This window comes from Lactuca saligna, chromosome 4 (assembly GCF_052625555.1).
Source record: "Lactuca saligna cultivar CGN05327 chromosome 4, ASM5262555v1, whole genome shotgun sequence".
In the NCBI taxonomy this organism is placed as follows: domain Eukaryota; kingdom Viridiplantae; phylum Streptophyta; class Magnoliopsida; order Asterales; family Asteraceae; genus Lactuca; species Lactuca saligna.
This window is the reverse complement of record NC_136420.1, coordinates 82889907-82912580: the sequence shown is the minus strand read 5'-3', so window position 1 is coordinate 82912580 and position 22674 is coordinate 82889907. Positions and strand designations below refer to the sequence as shown.

Here is a 22674-nt window from a genome sequence, read left to right as displayed (position 1 = left end):
TTTAAATAGGGCACAACCCCCAAAATTAGGGTTTTTCTCGTCCAGACCAGACTCGTCGAGTCCACTAGCCGACTCGTCGAGTCCACTAGCCGACTCGCCGAGCCGGTCACTTACTCAATACCCCGGATCCCGCTCTGACTCGTCGAGTTCCTCCCTGGACTCGCCGTGTAGACTCATGACTTAGAGCTTTTCCTTTCTTTTCTTGGTCTTTCAGATTCTAGGTGTCACATATTAGTTATATAAAAATTTTATTTTATATTAAATATGCAACTTTAAAATGTGTTTGGAGGTTTGGAGGGGTGTAGTCGATTAAAACTCGGATATCAAGTTTGCAACCCATCAAATTTTTACATCTTATTAGAAACTTATGGTTAGTTTGATTCTCATGATATAACTAATGCTTTGAATGTAAGAAAAAAAACATCTTGTGTTTAAATAAAAATGTGGTTTTTAAATGAAAAAAAGATGTTTATACGGTTTAAATGTAATAAAAAAATATATTTATACGGTTTCAAATGAAAAATAGACAAAATTGAATAAAATTTGATAAATGATGTTCGATTGGAACAAAAAAAAAACATAGTGTCAAAATTGAAATAAAAAATTAAACTTAGCGTTAAAATCGAAAAAAGTGAAAACTTAGTGTTTTTTGTGGAAAAAATCAATTTTGACACATCAGCATATCATATCAGCATATCACGCCATCAAAATTGACACGTCATCATGCCACATCTGCATGTAACCTGGTTAACCGGTTAATTGGTCAGAATTGTAAGAAATTGAAAAACACAGTGTCAAAATTGACACAAAAAAAACACGGTATCAAAATCGAATTTATATGTAAAAATAGTGTTTTTTGTGTTATTTACCCCCATTTTATAATGGTTTAATGGTAAATAAAAAGAAATATATTATAGTGCCATGAAAAAATGAATTGTGCACTAATAAAGCTAAATAAACACTATTATTTAAACTACATAGCTACTGGTTCTTTTATGAGAATGGACTTGACTATGATTTTACCACACATGTGAAAGTAATTTCGTTTAAATATCATGTGTAGAAGATAGAACCTACATAAGTTCTATTTACCAACAAATATTAGATCCGTCATTTCCTTTATTTATTTGTCTCACATCGATCACACACACAAAGTATTTGAGTTTATCAATATAAATTAAAAGTCCCATCTCATCCTAATTAAAGCACTATCTATAGCCATTAAAAGTCCCATCGATCTCATCCTAATTAAAGAACTATCTATAGCCATTCTTGCCCGTTAGTGCTTTAGTTTGATTGCAGCTAGATAGTGTTATATTTAGATTACTAGCTAGTGTTATATTTAGATTACTAGCTAGTGTTATATTTAGATTACTAGCTATCAGATAGCTACTTAATTTTGTAAAGTCTTGTTGATTTCTCAGATCATATATCTCTAGCAGCTTGCTAGCCCGTTTGAATCAAAAATGTCATTTGTCGTTGAAAAAAAGATTGTCACTATATATAGATAAAACCCCATTTCGTTGCATCCAATAATTTTGTTCCGCCAATTATATCAAGAACGGATGCGAGAATAAGACTCTCATTTTGATGATATATAGTTTGACTAAGGAAGCATGTGTTGGAGCTTATGAGTTCTCAAAACTGGTGCCAGGCTAGCTAGTACAGAAGTCAATAGTATTTTGATAATTTTTATATTTTTATATCTATTGTCTAACGTGCGTCCTATGTCATACATCATTATTTATTTTAAGAGAGAGAATATATAGTTGTATTAAATTAAAATAAATAATAAGAAGTAAATCAAAATGAAGTAGAAAATTAGTCAAATTCCAAATGAACATATTTCTTCAAGTAAAAAAAAAAACATAAAAGGAAAGATAGATTAATTATAGCAAAAAGTAGCTAGGGGTCACATACTAAATTAAGTCTGACACATAGAAGAATTGGTACACGAATTAAGCCAAGATAAATTACATTAATGAAACTTCCCCATGACTGCTTAAACCACTGAAAGGAGATATATTTGATCTCTTTGGCAAGAAAGGTGAAAATCTTCGGGCTGTAGCTGCACACCAGATCAGTACTTCAAGTAAGGGTCGAATAGTTAAATATGAGAATAATGATCACTTTATGCTACAAATTGTTCTAGCAATTTTGAAAAGAGCGAAAAGGATTTGTGCTTAATCAAGTAAGGGTCGAATAGTTAAATATGAGAATAATGATCACTTTATGCTACAAATTGTTCTAGCAATTTTGAAAAGAGCGAAAAGGATTTGTGCTTAATCAAGTAAAGTAAGATTACCATCCTAACGTAATTGATATATCTCAAATTTGTTTGACATATTGATCCTTCAAAGTTTTTTTACCTGAAATGGCAAGAAGAATTGTAGCAAAACGCATGGCTTTGAGAAGAACTGAGTTAAAGAACCCAAAATGATCATTGATCATCCCCATTATTATGCTTAATCAATTAAAGATGATGATCATCAAAGATAATCGAAGCACAAACTCATCAAGCTTTTACTCATAATAATATGTAATAAGAGAAGAACAGAGTTAAAGAACCCAAAATGATCATTGATCATCCCCATTATTATCCCAAAACCCAAAATCACAAGTTCAGTTGGTATCAAATCCCAAGAAATGCTAGAATGCCAATCAATAATCGTATTTTAAAAGTTCTATGTACTACAATTAAGAATGTGAATGAAACACAAACAAACTTACATACCTTGTAAGCTTCTTCAGATATTGTACTCTAATCAACACAAGTTATCTTCATAGTGTATATGGTCTTTGGCACTCGACAGATCTGGAGATAGATGAATAGCAGTTTTGTAGATAGTAACTTTCTTGCATATATCATTGCTCTTATTCCATCTTCAAAATCTTTGCAACCGACATCATTTCAACACGTAAGCCATGGTTACTTGTAAGGACTCTGGAAACCAAAAATGGTGCTCTTACCAAATAGACTTTTTGTTTTTCCAACAAAAGGCAAAAATTCCAACAGTCAAAAGCCCTTCAAATCTACAAAAGCCCTCCAAACTATAGTTCACAAGATGAAATGAAACAATGAGCATAAAATTTATATCCATCCAAAATAGATTATGTATATGAAATAGATAACAAATCAACATCGATGTTCCAATCGGCGATACCAAGACACTCAATCGATGTTGACATCGCCCTGGTGGAAGTTTTTTCATTAAGGAATTTTAACGAACATTTAGTGTTCATACAAAAATAAAGTGGAAGTCCAATGGTATGTACCACACCACCGGTAAAAAAGCAAAACATAAGAAATCAAAATCCCAAAAACGGACATCAGTTGGCATTTATACAATTTTCGATTGCTAGTTCGGACTTGACATCAAGCCAATTTATCTAAATGGATATTAGGAGTGTCACCTTATATATCATCAAGGAGTGGCATCTTAGTAGCATCTTGTATTATCCTCAGCACCATATAAAACATTTTGCGGCTCTTGAACAAATCTGAGGGGTAGTACGTGCTACCCCTAGCTCTATGCTAGTTCCACCTCTCTCTCTCTCTCACTATATATATATATATATATATATATATATATATAGAGAGAGAGAGAGAGGGTCGGTTCGATTGATATTCTAAAAAAAATAGAGTTTTGAGATTCAACATCAACCATATATTTCTCATTTGTCGTTCTAACGTTCCAACATAACAATGCGGCGGAATAATGTGTAATTAAAATGATTATATAACTAAAATGTATAAACATATATGATTATACATGTTTATATATATATATATATATATATATATATATATATATATATATATATATATATATATATATAATCATAAATGATTACACATATATGTTTGTTCACAAAAGTGATTAATCATATATAATTTATGGTGCTTGGTGACAGAGGATGTGGTGTTGGTGGTAGTGGAGGTGGTGGTGGTGCCAGTAGCGATTGTGGTGATAGGGAAGGTGGCATGGAAAAAAAAGAACAGACGGTTCTGCATAATCATTTATGATTATAACTCTCCTATCGTGTCAGCGTGCTAGAGCAGTAAAAAAGAAATCTGTGGCTAAGGTTGAATATCAAGATTTCTATTTTTTGGAATCAAAACCTACAATATATATATATATATATATATATATATATATATATATATATATATATATATATATATTGAGAGAGAGAGAGAGAGAGATGTGTGTGTGTATGTTAGGTTAATATGTGGATGGACATCTACTGTACATACATTATAATTCTTTAAAAATGACTAAGACTAAAAGAATATGTTGTTTGATAATACGGATACGTTCAACCTCACATAAATACTATCATTATGATGCATTTTTACTAAATAAATTGTTAATGAGGATAATATGAATTTTTTCATGATTCTCATTCTCTCATAATGTCGGTCAGAATGTGTTCTTGATAACCATATTATATAAAAATGAGAATGAGTGAATAACAATGTGTGGGTACAAGAATAAGTTACAATTAGTGAGAATGCATGGTAATAACAATAGTTATGTGAGATTGTAAGTATTCACATTACCAAACAACCTAATATCTTTGTCATTCCTATAGAATAACGTTGTCCACACACATTTGGACAATATATATATATATATATATATATATATATATATATATATATATATATATATATATATATATATATAAAGAGGAAGTGAGAGAAAAAAAAAGAATAATTTGAGACAAAACTATAATACCACAAGACATACTCGCCTGGTTGGTGCTCGATGAGTTGACATGCCTCGGAGTATGGGACTACACTACAACTTATACAAGTGGGTCAACGACTTTAAGGGACATGTCCTTGGATGACCGTGACCACTAGTTCTTTATCTTCTCTCTCTCTGTCTCTCTCTCTCTCTCTATATATATATATATATATATATATATATATATATATATATATATATATATATATATATATATATATATATATGCCTAGGTTATTCTGTTAAAACTAATTATTGTGTTATTGTATGCATAAATATGGGGTCAATCATTTTACTTATTTGAAGAAAGTGATTAATACATATTATTGAATTAAAAATAATCGAAAAATACCATCTAATTTAACTAGAAGGGTATTTTAGTCAATTAACATAGATTTAATAAAGGAAGTTTGCATATTTTAAGGGATCATAGATTCTATTAATTTTAAAAATCTGATTTTAAGAATTATTAAGTTTTTAATTCGGACATTCTGACAGAATTTGTTTGAATTTATTCAAAAATAAAAAATTCTTGAATCATAAAATAATAAAAATATTCGTGAACGTATTTTTCTTGTAGAAAACAAATTTTCAAACCAGCAATTAAAGAATTAAAACAAAAATTATATTAATTCTTATAAAATACATGTAACAGTTGCTAAAAATTACATTTATTGTTAAAGAATAAAACTAAAAAACTTTCAAATCGGGAAAAAAACATCAAAATCTAACAAATACACTAATTTATTCTAAAAGAATAATATTGCTAAGAGGCGTCGTTCAAATTTCGTGGTCCGTTCTTCAAGTATCAACTTTTGTGGAAACAAATCCAATGAATAAATTAGTGAAAAAATATCCATATTCCATTCCAGCATAATTGGAATTCGTGATTCCATTCTGATAGAATTGGAATTCATTTACCAATAATTATATTAATTCGTGATTCCATTCTGATAGAATTGGATTTCATTTACCAATAATTATATTAATTTGAGGCATTCTTACATACGCAACGTTGGCTTCTACTTCGGGTTTCCGACTTCCTAATTCAACGGGTTTCAACTATGAAAGAGGGTAGGTCTGGACCCTGGGCTAGTAAAAAAATTGAAAATTAATTTTGAGGGTGAGCCTGGGCTTACCCTAGCCTTCATGTGCCTCCGCCCATGCCGTGCAGTCGTTCACAGTGGTCGGCTGCCTCAACTGTGTCAACATCTTCTTCGATCCACCTTTGTAATCCAAACTATTTAGCTGCAACAGAATGAATCCACCCTAAATTTCCTGCATAAAAGTTTCAGAAAGATAAAAAAAATTAATTGATGATCACAGACCTGCCATAAAATAGGGGAAAGAAGAGTTGCGATTGGTTATGGAGATGGCAGTGGTGTTTCTTTTGGTAAAACATAGAGTTATGGTGGGCAATAATCTGGATCTAAAAGACCTCGATTGGGTAAATAGTTTTTCCCGATTCTGAAATCGGTGGTGTTTAAAGGAAGAAGATGATAAATCCGATGAAGGTTTCTCGATGGTTACTGATGGTGTACGAGAGGGAGATGAGAGGGAAAAGGTTAGGGGCGACGATGAATAGAAGAGAAGAGAGAAGAGGTGGACGTGAGGATATATATTAAGTTTTAAAACTGATATTCCTAAATTAAAGGGATATTAATTGATTTATATATTTACTATAATTAATTAAATATAAGATTACATATTTACCCTTTCAGATTGATTGGCCCATATTTATGCATACAATAACACAATACTTAGTTAAAACATTTGAACGTAGCTCTCTCTCTCTCTCTCTCTCTCTCTATATATATATATATATATATATATATATATATATATATATATATATATATATATTGTATATATATATATATATATATATATATATATATATATATATATATATATATATATAGTTTTTTAACAATAGAAACAATACTCAATACCAACCACAACCCCAACAATAAGGAGCAAAACAAATTACACTACTACATATTAGGGAAAGCTTCTTGAGGATTATTCAACCACTTAGACCACGACATATTACAAGAATTTTTCCTATTAACTGTAAAGAAACCGAAAAGTCTACCACATAGTAAAAAAAACAAGTTTATTCATGTAGTTCCATATCACGCCATAATAGGCCCTTACTACTACATAAAAGGCTTTGATAGCCTTCGAATTTCCTTGAAAGTTTTACGCTTTATTCTTTAGACCTTTAGTGTGAACTGTAATACCCCACTAAATATAAACTTTGTGTGCCAACTAATTGGCTAATTCACAATCTTGACACATGTGTTGGGGCATATTTCGGGACTTCATTGCAAATGGGACAAATAGAAGTCAAGAGTTGTGAAAGTCGTGGTATCCAAGTGATTCCCTTTAATATGCTTTCTAGCAACTTGCATGATCTGTAAAGATTAAAGCACCAACGATCTGTCTGGTTGGACTGGAAGGCACCTAACACAGTTTGAATCAGATTTCCAAGCTCCTCTTATTCTATTCTAGACCTAATTACCTTTCTTCACTCCTTGATAAAACCTTCCTTAATAATATGATCACTAGCCATACATGATTTGATCATAACTAAAGCATAAAGCCTATAAAACAAAGTAGATATACTACTATTTTAGGTCCAATTGTCCTTCCAAAATTTAGTATTTTGCCACATTTTTAGAGAAGAAATCATTAAAGTTGATATCAATGGATTCAAGATCATAATAAGACGGGACATTAACTTTCCAATGAGAATCATCTTGATTGTCTAACGGAATAGCAAACCCCGAATTACCACTGTGAATCCACTTACGCCTCTCTCTCTCTCTCTCTCTCTCTCTCTTTCTCTTTCTCTCTCTCTCTCTCTCCATGGTGTTAAAAATGAATATACGTACATTTGGATGCAATATTTTGATCTATATTTTCAAAAATGAATCCAAATCCATAAGTCAAAAGTGAATACAAAGCTTATTTTATTCTTCATTCTTTTATTTAGTTATATTATTTAATCTAAAATTACTTATGTAGAAAATAATTAATAAAATTATTTTTCAACAATTACATTTTAATTAAACAATACATTATGTTTATGTTATTTTATGTTAAAAAAATTGTTTAACAAAAAAATTAAATATTATTATTGATTTATTTATATTTATTTTATTTATATTTTAACTATTTCGAAACCAATAACTATTATTTGATTAAAAAATAATAAAATTTTGTGAAAGGTTGAAAGGTTGAAAGGGAAGTGTTTCCTTGAACCAAAATACATTTGGCTTAGAGGTATCTGGAGTTTGACGAATAGGGTACCCATCAGCCAAGTATTGAGGGTTTAAGTCTAATTGTAGATGAAAGGTATAGGTTTAGGAGTAGAGTAGTTAGCATGTTTGTCATGTATTCTTTATATATATATATATATATATATATATATATATATATATATATATATATATATATATATATATTTGAAAGAGATGTGAAATATCGAGAAATAAAATGATGTGGTGTTGGTGTGATATGGAAGGTTATAAGGTGAGTATATGTACAAGTCGTTTTAAAGGTATAAATTTAGGAGTATAGTAGTAAGCACGTGTGTACAATAACCTTTAATAACTATAGCATAATGTGAAAAGTCTTGATGCTTAGAAAGTATTGACTTTTCTTTGGATAAATATATAAAGAAAGTTTAACATTTGAGCTGGGTGATTCCATTTTAATTTCTTAATTTTTTTGATCGCCCTTCGATCTCTCCTAGTTTCTTGTTGTTGTTCAATCCATTTATTCCTATTTGATTTTCAAAAAAATAAACCACTGACTCTGAACTAGACATAGCAATCCATGTCTTCGTGTCGTGTGTATGAGTTGGACACGAATTTACATAAGATGAATTCATAAAACGCGAACTATACATAAATTGTAAAATGTGTCTTGGATATCAAACATTAACATAACACATAATTAATTTATGTGACACGTGACACGACATGAATAGATATGTTTTGAAACGTGTTACACGAAAACACGATTTCCATAAATAGACATGTTTCTAGTACCATTTTAAGCTATGGAAACATACAAATTGCTCCTTAAAAGATCTTAAAACAATTTAGTAGTAAACTTGATCAAGTTTTGAGAGAATACATGTACTCATAGTGAAATAGAACATCATAAAGAGCATATTTACACTCGTAGTGAAATAGAATGCCACAAATAAATCGAATGACATGACATGTTATTTTTCAAATATAATATCTTACATACTTATAAAGCTTGCATTTTCCCTTGAATGTCATGCATTTGAAACCCCCCACAATAATTTGATAAAACCTCATACATTTGAAACCCCCAAACATTTTCACCTTCTTAATAATTAATCACACATAATCAATGGTAATTCATATGTGATAATAATTTGCTAAAACATCATGTATTTGTATGGTATTAGAACATGTTCGAGTTTTTGGGTTTTAGACTTTAGTAAATGGGTAATCCGTTTGATACGTTGGATTTGAAGCTATCTTATTCGAATTACCCAAAACAAGAGATAAATTAATAATATATGTTCATGCATGTTTTGTACAAGCCCCAATCAAAATACAATATATCATGATCATACAATTAAGTCTGTCTTTTATTCCATTTTTGGCCTTATAACAAAAGTTTGTTTACGTGGCGAAGAAAGAAAATTTGAAGATAAATATTTAGGTTGGATGTTTACATAAGATTTGTTTTAAATATATAATATAGATATAAATACACAAATGTGTGTCAAATACAACCCATCACAAATTTAATGTTATAAACTACAATATAACTCAAAGTGGTTTTCCAAATATAATGTTTATACTATAATATAATATATTAGAAGAATACCATATAGTAGATGAATCCCACATGTTGTGAAGAAATTCAGTTGCATAGATAATATATTATAATTATATTTCATTTAAAATATGTTAGGGTCATTTGGTTATTACATTGTTGTATTAGGCACTATAGTTTCATATATTTTGAATGACTCTTACAAAAATGATGTCCGTACTTTGAATATAACGTAATATCTTATGATGTTTATTGAATGATATTATGTTCGATTGAGCACTTGGTAATTGGAATCAACTTTATTATAGTTAAGAAATTTGATTCTGTTTTTTTTTTTTTTTTTTCATTAGTTCTAGAATATAATTTTTTATATTAACTTAAAATATGTCACTATCTTAAAATAGATTGAGAATAAGATTTTTTATATTACTTAAAATACGGCATCATTTTCTATTCAATAGTAAAACTAAGAAAAGTCGTTAAATATGTATTTTTATGAGGTTCAATATAAATAGACGATCACAAATGAGAATCCATATCTAATCAATTATCAATTAATTACATTAGATACCATTAGATACTAATGTGTACATAAAAATTACATTTAAAATTTTAAACTAATAGTAAAAAAAAATTTCATTATTTATTATGATAAAAAAATATGTAAATCAAAAAATATACATGCTATTTAATCGCATACAAGTTTTATGTATGGCTTATTCACAATACATTAAACCATATATAACCATATTAAACTATATAATTATTCCACTGCGCAACGCACGGATATTCACATAGTTATACTATAAATGAGACATTTTTAGTATCATCATATGTATTTGAAACTTCCATTACCTTTCAATTTCCAACTTAACATAATTAATCTATTAATTTAAAATATATAATTAAATGCAAAATATTATCTTATTATTGGAAGACTTTTAGAATGATGATTATAATACACTTATTTGTTAAATAAAAATATTATGTTAAATCCAAAACACAAACTAAAATATAAAATAAACTTAAAACTATATTCAAGTACTATTTTTTGAATTATTCAAATATTGCAAATGTAAAACGTTAAGTCAAATTAAATAAAAATAATATCTAAAAACTATTTTTTATTATAACTTAATTTTTTTCGAAATAAATTGTTTTCAACATACAGAAAAAATTACATTGCATTAACTTACAAACAATGATTAACAATCATCATGATTGAAATTAAAAAGATAATATATAGCTAAGTAATTTTTAAATCAATCAATCATAATATTAAAGTATAAGGCTAAGTCGAAAAGTATGTTTGGTTCTATTTAAACACAAACCGTAGGTAGATGTTATTGAATAGTATGATTTTGATAGATATATATTTTGTATTATAGTTCAAAATAATTATAAATTTATATATCAACTTAATGTAAGAGTTATTGTTTTATATTTAATGTTTTGTTGTAGTTCAAAATAATTATTTATATATCAACTTAGTGTAAGAGATATTGCTTTATAGTTAATGTCTTATTATTTTACATGTATATACAAAAAATTTAACTATATTGTTTTATTTTGAAAGTTCTAAATAAAACATAATGTTGAAATCATAATAACATATATAAAACCGAAGCATCTTTTGTATTTAATAAAGTTACAGTATTTTGTAAAAAAACACAAAACCTATTGGAATTCTAAACAAGGAGTTAAGTTTATTTTCTTTTTGTTTTCTGAGGTCATGCATATACACTATACAGTGGCATATTTGTCACCCACAACTTGCTCTATTCTTGGTGCGCTGAGAGGGCCATCCTTTAGTAGTTTCATGGTTGTCTGCTACCGATTATATTGGGGTATTACTTTTATTCAATTTTGTCGTTTTACAATGTTTTAGTCAATGATGTTTCATGCACTTAATTTACCCTTTTCAGTAAAAGGTAATCGTACATATTTGTTGACTAAATCATGTGTATTGCTCCCCTAGCTATATCTATATTTTTTAGAACAGTTCTAAAAAAATAATCTTAAACCTCTTAGAATGGATCAAAAAATTATTCTTTTATTATTCGTTTATGTTTCAGTAAATATGGCCATAATTGGATTTTCAAACGTATAAATAAGTCGAGTTTCATCATCAATTTAAAAATAATACTTTTTGGGATTCAAAGCACAAAAATAAAGTATTAATTTTTTGTAGTCCTTTGACATTTAATTTTACGTACAAAGGCACAAATATACATCATATTTTTCACATATTTAAATCTCTGGGTTATTTACATCTATGTTTGAGATCACGAAACACTACCAAAACTTTGTACCATGGCTTCTTTTGACGTACGAAACAATGTCAATGGTTAAAGAGTAGATTTACAGTATTGGTCCATGAGGTATGCACTTTTATGTAGGTTTGGTCATATACCAAACATCCTAAAGGTTTCCAAATCCATCAGATATGGTCCCTACCACAGTTACCGTCGGTGCCCTTTCGTTAAGTATGCACAAATTAAATAATTAAAATGCCTTTGTTTTTTTTTTTTTTTTTGTCTTTTTTTTATTTAATCTTTTCATATTATTAGATGTATTGTTATTTTTACTAAATAGATAAATTGGATCCACCTACACCACCCCCGCCCTTGAACTTGACGGTGACACCCTTTCTCTGTCACCAATCACTCTCTCCAGCAAGCTATCTCTGGCTAGCTATTATGGCTGCGACATTCAAAATAATAAAATAAAAAAGAAACTCCCCTTCATCCTTTTTGTCTTCATCAAACTATCACAACTTCCACAATCTTGAAGAAAACCAACCCCTGCCCATCTTCGTCTTTGGCGAGCTACCACCACCACAAACACCAAAAAAAATAGGAGAGAGAGAGACTTCATAATGAGATGGACAGAGGAGCGAGGGGTGCACCCAATGGCCGGAATAACATGCAAGAGGGAGGAAGAGAGAGATGTCAGATTTACATAAGAGAGGGGGGGGGGGGGGGGGGGGGGGGGGGGGTTGAATGTGTCGGCAATAGAGATTTGGATATGTTGATCGTTATAGTTGGATACGATCGATGGAGCATTAGAGCATCACCAACCCACCTTAAAAACTCCATTTTCCTCTATTTTTCTTCTATTATTCTTCAATTATATCCTACTTATGGAGATATGAATAATATTACCGCAAATAAATATGAAGTAATACTATTCATTTCTCCATAAATGGGCTTGAAGTTTATATTTATCTAGTAGTTATATTTCCTCTTTTTGTTGCTTGAGGTCATGCATATACACTATAAATTTTTATATTCTTTTTTTTTCATATATTTATACATTTCTAGTTTATTTTTATTTAGTAGTTATATTAATTAATCATAAATATAAAGTTTATTCTTATGTATCGAATTTATATAAAAATTTAAATACATATTAAAATTTTAGAAGACAATAACATATTTTATAAAAGCTTATAAATATAAAGTTTATTTTTTATGTATCGAATTCATGTATAATATTTATTTACAAGTGTATTATAAATATAATCTAATTTATTTAATATTATTGTAATGAAAAAATAGATTATATATTTATTAAAAACTAATTAGCAGAGGAGGTGTATTTGGTAATTTATGTAAGTTGCAAAATAAATAATATTATGATTTTTTTAGATAAAAAATGGAGTATGGTTGGAAATGAAATACTATATATTTAAGTTATTTATTTATTTATTTTAAAAAAATAAAGATATGTTTGAGATGATCTTCCTGGTTACTTTTTGAGATGGTCTTCCTGGTTAGTTATGGTTTTTAGGACTTTATTTGGTTACTTATCTGGTTACTTATGGCTTTTAGGACTTCATTTCTAATATTTATGTAACTATCCTTGAAGTTAAGAAGATTGGCAAAAACAATATACACTTTTAGTGGAGAGCGGTGAACAGTAAATAGGTTCTTTCCCAAAAAAACAGTAAATAGGTTAGGGGTCAATTGAAAGAGAATGAGAATGTATTATTTCGGGAGTACCAGAAAAAGAGACCAAAACTAACTTTTAGATCATTGTCTAAAAACTGTCATATGACAGTTTAAAATTGTCACATTACAGTTTAAAATTGTCACAAAAGCACCAAAACGGTCATAAAACGGGTATTTTGAATAAGACTCGATCCCAGCCAGGGGCTCTGCCCCTTGGACCCCGTTCCTAGGGGCGCTGTCCCCGGAACCCCGTTTGTGCAGGGGTTTCGCCCCTAAATGACACTGTACTTTGATACTTGATCAAATTTAAACAAGTGTGTACTCCACACCTTCCTTACTTGTTTAATATTTATCAAGATCACTTTTGGTTAACAAAGTAATCTCATTATACTTAAATAACATTAATGATAACAAATCACCAACAAACCTTTCTCGTTCAAGTGTAATCTAGATTAACTTAAAATGAAACATAACACCAACAAATTGATGCATAAATGAAATATCGTGACGATTGAATTTCACATTAGTATATTATACACTCCAAATATTCGAATATCAGGGTGTCACTAAGGATTGAACCCTTTCTATCCATAATGAATACATGAAGATAATACACACAACAGTTTACATTCTCATAAGTTCTAACATGACATTATATTTTACTAGCTTGTGTTCCATCCTTCAATAAGCATATCAAAGTCAAGTCCTAACTTCTTTAAGCAGCTAAACTTCATGCTTATATAGATAGTTCTTTTGTTCTTGCACCTGCAAATGTAATTTTTCAAAGAATTATTAAGAAATAAAATTTCAACCTACTTAACTTACAGTACTGAATACATACCTTGGGATGATGATTGTAATGTGTTCCAATCTTCAAATATCAAGCTTTCCATATTGAATTCAGCATCTAATATTACATTAGATGGGAATTGGGTATCTCAATATAAAAGATTTTAAATGGAATTTAAACACATCCCTACAACCGTCTTGTGCACAAGATCTCTTGCTAACCCTTTGGTTAGATGATCGGCTAAATTCAACTGAGTTCTTACAAACTCCACAGATATCATACCAGTCATGATAAGCTCACGAATCATGCTATGTCTAACACCTAAATGTCTAGACTTTCCATTGTACATTTGACTATAAGCCTTAGCCAAGGTTGCAGCACTATCATATCTAATAGAAATGGTAGATATCGGTTTGGGCCATAATGGAATTTCATAAATCCTTAGCCACTCAGCTTCTTTACCAGTAGCAGGCAATACAACAAACTCAGACTCTATGGTTGAGTTAGTAATATAAGTCTGTTTCTTAGATGCCCAAGAAATGGCACCTCCTCTAAGAAGAAACACCCAACCACTAGTAGAGGAGTGATCCTCTAAGTTATTAATCCAGCTAGCATCTGAATAACCTTCCAAAACAGAATGATATCCACTATAAGTTAAACCATAATTCATGGTCCCTTTTAAGTACTTGAATACTCTACTCACAGCTTGCAAATGATGTGAAATAGGATTACTAGTATATCTACTAAGCCTTCCCACAGCATATGTTATATCATGCCTAGTACTAATCATGGCATACATTAGACAACCAATAGCCCTTGAGTATTCAAGTTGAGACACTGGAGATCCTTTATTGGGTAGAAGCTTAAGACTAGGATCTATAGGAGTGCTAACAGGAGAACAATTCTCAAAGTTAAACTTTTTCAATACCTTTTCAATATAATGAGATAGAAAAATTGAAATCCCATTGTTTCCTTTTCTAATTCTTATACCAAGAATTACCCCAACCTCCCCCATGTCTTTCATATTAAAACTAGATGACAAGAATTTCTTGGTTTTATCAACTTCTTCTAAATCAGTACCAAAAATCAACATATCGTCTACATACAAGCAAATCATGACTCATTTACCAGAAGTATCAAATTTGCTATATACACACTTGTCAGCTTGGTTTAATTCAAAACCATTAGACAAGACAACATCATCAAACTTTTGATGCCATTGATTTGGTGTATGTTTCAAACCATATAATGATTTCTTCAACTTTCACACTTTGTGTTTATTTCTGGGCATCACAAACCCCTCAGGTTGTTTCATGTATATTTCCTCATACAAGTCACCATTCAAGAATGCAGTTTTCACATTCATTTGGTGAATCACAAGATTATGTATAGCTGCAAGAGTTAATAATAATCTAATAGTAGAAATTATGGCAACAGGATCATAAGTGTCAAAGAAATCAATTCCTTCCTTTTTTCTAAAGCCTTGGATAACCAATCTGGATTTATACTTATCAATTGTGCCATCCACCTCCATTTTTCTTTTGAGGATCCATTTACATCCTAATGCCTTCCAACTAGGAGGTAAATCAGACAATACCTAAGTATTGTTATGCATGATAGAATCGATCTCATCAGGAATTGCCTCTTTCCAGAAATAAACATCCCTAGAAGCCATAGATTCATTGAAAGTCTTTGGATCCTCCTCAATATTAAAGCAATATTGATGTTGAGTCACGATCTCATTTCTTATTCCTTCAACTAAATATAGTTGAAAATCATATCCAAAAGATTTTGCTTTTCTAGCTCTAGTACTTTTTCTAAGTTCAGATACCGAACCTATGCCAGCAGACGCATCTTCAGCTTGAGTTGTGTTCTTGCTAAAAGATTGCTTGATCATATCCCTTGGTCTGGGTATAGATGTAAATATTTCTTCATCAAAGATAGCATCTCTTGACTCTATAAGAGTGTTCACAGATACAGAGTCATTGAATTCTATAACATAGAATCTATAAGCTTTGGAATGCTCAACATATCCAATAAAGTTACAATCTATACCTCTCTCACCCAATGTTTTCCTTTTAGGTTCAGTAAACCTTACAACTGCTCTACAACCCCAAACTTTTAGATAACTCAAAATTTGGTACCTTTTTACACCAAAGTTCATAAGGAGTATTCTTACTCCTTTTATTTGGAGCTCTATTCAAGATGTAACATGCAGTTAACATTGCCTCACCCCAAAACCCTTCACTTAATCCAGAATATGACAACATGGAATTAACCATTTCTTTCAAAGTCCTATTCTTCATTTTAGTTACACCATTTTGTTGTGGTGTATATAGAGTTATGGTTTGATGTATTATTCCAGTTGATTCAAAATAAACTGGATCATAATACTCACCACCTCTATCAGTACGTAATACTTTTATTAATTCATTTTTATGAAGCTCAACTTATTGTTTATAAATTTTAAATTTATCAAGTGCTTCATCCTTAGAATGTAGCAAATAGATATAACAAAATCTAGATGCATCATCAATAAAAATAACAACATACTTCTTATTTCCAAGGGAAGGTGTTGCATGGAAATCACATAAATCACTATGTATAAGATCCAACACCCTGCTTTCCCTAACAACATCTTTGAAAGGTTGTCTAATGATTTTAGTTAGCATGCATGTTTTACATTTTTCATTATTTTTCATATCAAAAGTAGGAATTAAACTCATTTTAGACATGTATTTTAATCTCTTGTAATGAACATGTCCTAGTCTAGCATGCCATAATTCAGATTTATGAAAATTACTACTAGAAGCCATGCAAACAGAATTATCACTAGAAGGATAATTAATATTAAGCCTAATCATTTCATTACATATATAGCCAAATCCCATAAAAGAACCATGTCTTGACAAGATATACTTGTCACTTTCTAACACTTGTTTGTACCCACAATTATTTAATACAATTTCAGACACGAGATTCTTACAAATCCCTGGAACATATAAAACATTGTTTATACACAAACATTCCCAGAAGTAAAAGTAAGTAAAACAGATACTATGTCGTTGATTGGTTCAGCTGCAACATTTCCCATCTTCGCAACAGATCCATCTTTAATTGGTTGAAAGTCCTTGAACCAATATAGATCTTTGCAAACATGACTTGTTGCTCCCGAATCAACCCACCATGCAACTTTATCATCCTGCACATAAAACGCTTCAGAAATCACAGAAATATAATTTTGAATATACTTAGAATTCTGCATGAAAACAGAAATCTGACCTTGTTGCTTTTAGGGATCCTTGGATCCACTTGGTCTAGCACCTTCCTTGTTCACTTTGCGAAGACGACAATCTTTCTTGAAGTGAACCGGTTTGTTACAATTCCAACAAACCAACTTAGCCTTCTTGTTGGAAGACTTGTCATTCTTTCCTTTAAACTTCCTTTTTTCCATTAGACTTCGTGGGATTCTTTGAACTTTCTCCTTCCACCATGTTCACAAAAAATGAACCAACTTGGTTCTTGCCTTTAGGATTGTTATCAAGTTCATGAGTCCTTAAGGACTCTTCAATCCGTAAATGGATTCCAAGTTGAATCAAAGTCAAATCCTCTTTGTTATGTTTCAGATTGTGTTTAAAATCCTTTCGGGAAGGGGGCAGTTTATCAATGATCATAGCCACATAAATGGTTTCATCCATTTTCAGATTGTGTTGAGAAAACTATCCCAAAATCCTTAACATTTCATGGAATTGTTACATAACAGGCCTGGATTCAATCATCTTCTAACCCATAAAGTTACTAACAATAAACTTCTTGCTAGAAGCATCTTCAGCCATGTACTTGTATTCAAGAGAAACCCACAGCTCTTTTGCAGATTCGAAATTTTGATAGATATCAAACAAAGAGTCATACATACCATTAAGAACATGACCATGACATATGTAATCATCATTTTCCCACTTTGATCTCCTTCTTGTTGCCTCCAAAGTTTCATCTTCAACAGATTCTGGTAATACTGACATGGGTGTACTTAGAACATACACCACTTTTAGAGTGGTAAGGAGAAAGTGCATCTTCTCCTACCATCTACGAAAATCTTGTCCTTCAACTTGTTCAATTTGTTAAACTTGCTTGTCATATCCTTCACAGAATCACCACTTGCCATGATCACAAATTACTTCGATTTTTGTTAGAAATTAGATGGCACTTGGAAATCTGAGAATCGTGATTATCACTATCAAATCGAAGTATTTTGGTGGTACTCCCACATCCCCAATTGGATAAGACTCGGAAAAATTCAGAGAGAAAGAAAGAAAATGATAGTGTATAATTTCGTGGGTACCAGAAAAAGAGATCAAAGCTAACTTTTAGATCCTTGTCTAAAAACTGTCATATGACAGTTTAAAACTGTCACAAAACCACCAAAACGGTCATAAAACGGGTATTTTGAATAAGACTCGATCCCTGCCAGGGGCTCTTCCCCCTTGAACCCCATTCCCAAGGGCGCTGCCCCCGGACCCTTCTTCGTTCAGGGATTTCACCCCTAAATGACATTCTACTTTGATACTTGATCAAATTTAAACAAGTGTGTACTCCACATCTTCCTTGCTTGTTTAATATTTATCAATATCACTTTTGGTCAACAAAGTAATCCCATTACACATAAATAATATTGATGATAACAAATCACCAACAATATATATATATATATATATATATATATATATATATATATATATATATATATCTGTGTGTGTGTGTGTGTGAGAGAGAGAGAGAGAGAGAGAGAGAATGTTAACTACTCATTTCGAGTTTCTATTTTCGAATTCAAATTTACTAAAACCAAATCAAGTCTTTTTAAAAGTAGTTATTTAGGTTCTCTTCATAAAATATATTCATATTTACATATTTTTCCCTCAATTAATTTTCATTTAATAATTTTCACTCCTCTGCTTTTTAAAAGTTAAATTATTAGTATTTTATAAATTATCATTTGGTCCTTTGTTATATTTTAAAGTTACATTTTTGGCTCATGCAATAATTTTTTTAAAATTTTTTTTATTAATTTCTTTAAGATACACTTTCAAATCTTATTTTTATTTGTCTCCATTGTACATAATTGTTTGTATCGAAATTTTATATTGATATTTTTCTTGTCCATTTTATATGATTTAATCGTCTCTGTGGTATATGTGGGTTGTTGACTTTTGTAAATCATAGTCTACCATATGCAAATAAGTTATCCTGCGCATCAAAACTAAGTTTTGGTACCTACACAATTTTTTTATAGATTTTGGCTTTATTATTTTTAAACGAGTTCTCCACCGCAACACGCGGGGTTACTGAAATAATTGTTGTTATATAATCTAAATATTCTCTAAAACAAAAAATCAATGATATTTTTCTGAAAAGTATTATAATAGCAGCTAAAAATTTCATAATATTATAAAGTTAATATAAAATTAACTAAAAGATTAGGTATAAAAAATTACATTTGTCTTAAAAAGAACTATTGAAATTTGTTTATGTAATTTACTTTAATTATTCAAAAAGTTTAGGGGTATGTGGAGAAAAACACAATTAATTATACATGTATATGCGGAAAAACCTTTATATAATTTTTATGTTCAGAAAAACCGTAATATTAATAGTTATCATTCAAAAAAAATCAAATACAGGTCTTTAAGAGAAATTGACAATTACAAATATCAGCTTGCTTATATTTTTGTTGTTTAATACAACATGGATGTTAATTATGATAAAAATGATTAGTTAAGGAGGGACCAATCAATCGTATAATTTCATATGGAGAACAAAATCGAGCAAAAATAATCGAAATAAATATAGGTTTTAACATATTTTCACATACAATCAAGGAATTATAAAAGATATGTATGTCATATCATATATTAATCTAATCATTTCTCTTAAAAATTTTCAATTTGGTTTATTTGAAACGTAAATAATAATAATATAAGGGTTTTTCTGAACATAAAAATAATATAAATGTTTTTTGTATATACTTATATAACTGGTTGTATTTTCCTACATATATCCCAAAAGTTTATTGAGATGTAACAATTAAAATATACATATTAAATACACTCAAAAAACGAATTATATGATAATAAAATTATTTATCTCAAATATTATCAAATTTCTATTATATATCAAATTATTTTATTTTTAATATTTGCGTTACAAATATTTGATTTTTTAAATATAACAATAACGTTGTTGTTAAATTTGATATAATAATTTGTATATACTAAATTGATATAATATAATGTTTATTTTGAATTATATGATAATATATACATTTATTATAACTTCATAATCTCAATCGTTTGAATGACTTCTACCCGCGAGTTACAAATAAATAAAATTAAATATAATATATGATTTGATGTTATTTATAGTTGTTTTTATTGTTAATTAATTTTTTAAAAATTATTTGCTCAATGTTTTAATTTCTATCATTATAATTATTTAAAACATCACACATTGTTTTTTTATTTTAAAGCTAACAATATAATCATTTATATAGAGTTGTTTTTAACTATTGTTATTTTAAGTTATTTGAAGCTACTTATTTGGAAACTTTTAACGACTATAAAAATATATTTAAAAAATATTTTAGTTAAATTGAGATTACAATTTAGTTTTTGCTTTTATCACTACATATTATCATTTTTAACTATTTACAAAATATTATTTAGTTTTTTTAAGTGGAACTGAAATTTATATTTGAGTTGACATAGTAATGCGTAGAATCACCTATATAGTTGAAGTCTTTACAAATATATATATTTTTTAAAATATAACACTAATATTGTTGTTAAATTTGATATAATAATTCGTATATTAATTTGATATAATATATTGATTATTTTGAATTATAGGATAATATATAAATCTATTATAACATCATAATCTCAATCGTTTGAATACTTCTACGCGCGAGTTACGTATCAATAAATTAAATATTATATATGGTTTAATATTAGTTTAGTTGTTATTTTTAACTAATTTTTTAAAATTTATTTGCTTAATGTTTTAATTTCTATCATTATAATTATTTAAAACATCAAACATTATTTTTTGATTTTAAAGGTAACAATATAATCATTTATATAGAGTTATTTTTAACTATTATTATTATAAGTTATTTTAAGCTACTTATTTGAAAATTTTTAACGATTATATAAATATATTTATGAAATATTTTAGTTAAACTGATATTGCAATTTGGTTTTTGTATTTATCACTATGATTTATCATTTTTAACTATTTACAAAATATTATTTGGTTTTTTTAGTGGGACTGAAATTTATATTTAAGTTGACACTGCAATATTATATTTAAATTAACAATTTAAGTATTTTGTCCAAACTGTTCAAAAATTGTAACTTTAAAATGATAAAAGTTTACATGCAACAACATTTTAAATCTAATAAATTAAATATAATGCGTTAAAATTTAAAGACATAACTTTATAAATAGAAGTAAATATATTATTTTAAAATTGAAATTTAGTCTATTTATGATTACACTTTAGGTTTGATATTTATTTTACCTTATTAACCAACTTACAATCATTATTAGAAAGACACTACAATTTATCACTTTTAACTATTTATAAAATAATCTTTGGGTTGTTTAAGTTAAATACAATTATATTTAAGTTGAACATATAATGTTATATTTTAATTAATAATTTAAGTATTTTATACAAATTGTTCAAAATTTATACCTTTAAAATGATAATGATTTACATCAAACAATATATTAAAACTAATAAATTAAGTATAATATGTTAAAAGTTATAAAACATAATTTTATAAGTAGAATTAAAGATATTATTTTAATATTGAAATTTAGTTATATATGAATACACTTTAGATTTAATATTTATTTAACCTAATTACCAAATTATAATTATTATTATAAAGAAATTGAAAAGTCATGGAAGTTTCAAATGAATGTGGTGAAAGGAAAAAAGAATGTGGGTTTCAAATGCAAAAAAAATGCTAACTTTATATATATATATATATATATATATATATATATATATATATATATATATATATATATATATATATATATATATATATATATATATATATATATATATATATCGCATTACATGTTAAAACTTTCAAATATATGTTGTTGAAAATGATTATGTGATTATGTGATTAAAGGGATTTGATCTCTGATATCATTTAAAATAATGATTTCCTACAAAAATATATTTTCACATTAGATTGGGATATTTAAAAGAGTATAATGACTTTGATAATACCAAATACTATACTTACACCAAATAGCTCTTCTTTTCTTCGGCTGG

The 22674-nt window shown here is 28.7% G+C and overlaps 1 protein-coding gene across 2 annotated transcripts in view; it reads left to right on the top strand.

Annotated features, from left to right (window-relative positions):
- Window positions 1–22674, top strand: part of LOC145042251 (protein LIGHT-DEPENDENT SHORT HYPOCOTYLS 10-like) — a 28515-nt gene that overhangs the window by 5099 nt on the left and 742 nt on the right. Inside the window, exon 2 of one of the 2 annotated variants that reach the window (XM_078990648.1) lies at window positions 3916–4108. The exons of the other annotated variant lie outside the window; for it this stretch is intronic. The gene's annotated coding sequence lies outside the window, so the exon portion shown is untranslated. Of the gene's footprint in view, window positions 1–3915; window positions 4109–22674 lie in introns of those variants that run through there. 2 annotated transcript variants of the gene reach the window in all.